Source organism: Fukomys damarensis, unplaced genomic scaffold (assembly GCF_012274545.1).
Source record: "Fukomys damarensis isolate Sample0158 unplaced genomic scaffold, DMR_v1.0_HiC HiC_scaffold_39, whole genome shotgun sequence".
NCBI lineage: Eukaryota > Metazoa > Chordata > Mammalia > Rodentia > Bathyergidae > Fukomys > Fukomys damarensis.
The window spans coordinates 37,729,780-37,730,103 of record NW_022900951.1 but is presented as its reverse complement, the minus strand read 5'-3'; positions in this window follow the sequence as shown (position 1 = coordinate 37,730,103).

The window sequence follows — 324 nt, the reverse complement described above, 5'->3', positions numbered from 1 at the left end:
GAATGGAGTAGCATAGGAGGGCTTAAATAGAATAGGTTGAATGTTGGACTCAAAACAAAGTTTCAAGTTGCTGAATTCAGACTGCTCATAATCTAATCTTTTTCAGAATGGGATTGGTCCCACTGACCAAAGATAGGCTCTAACTGCAAGTGATTGAATAAGTTAACCCCAGCTTCAGGGAATAGAGAAGTAGTAAGATTATCAGGGAATCAGTCCATTAGAGATTTGCTACTGGCCTTCCATTTGAATTGGTCTGTGGATTAGGTATTAGTGTTGCACCTATGTTGATTTCTTGATTTGAAGAAATTTATACTGGTCTTGGAA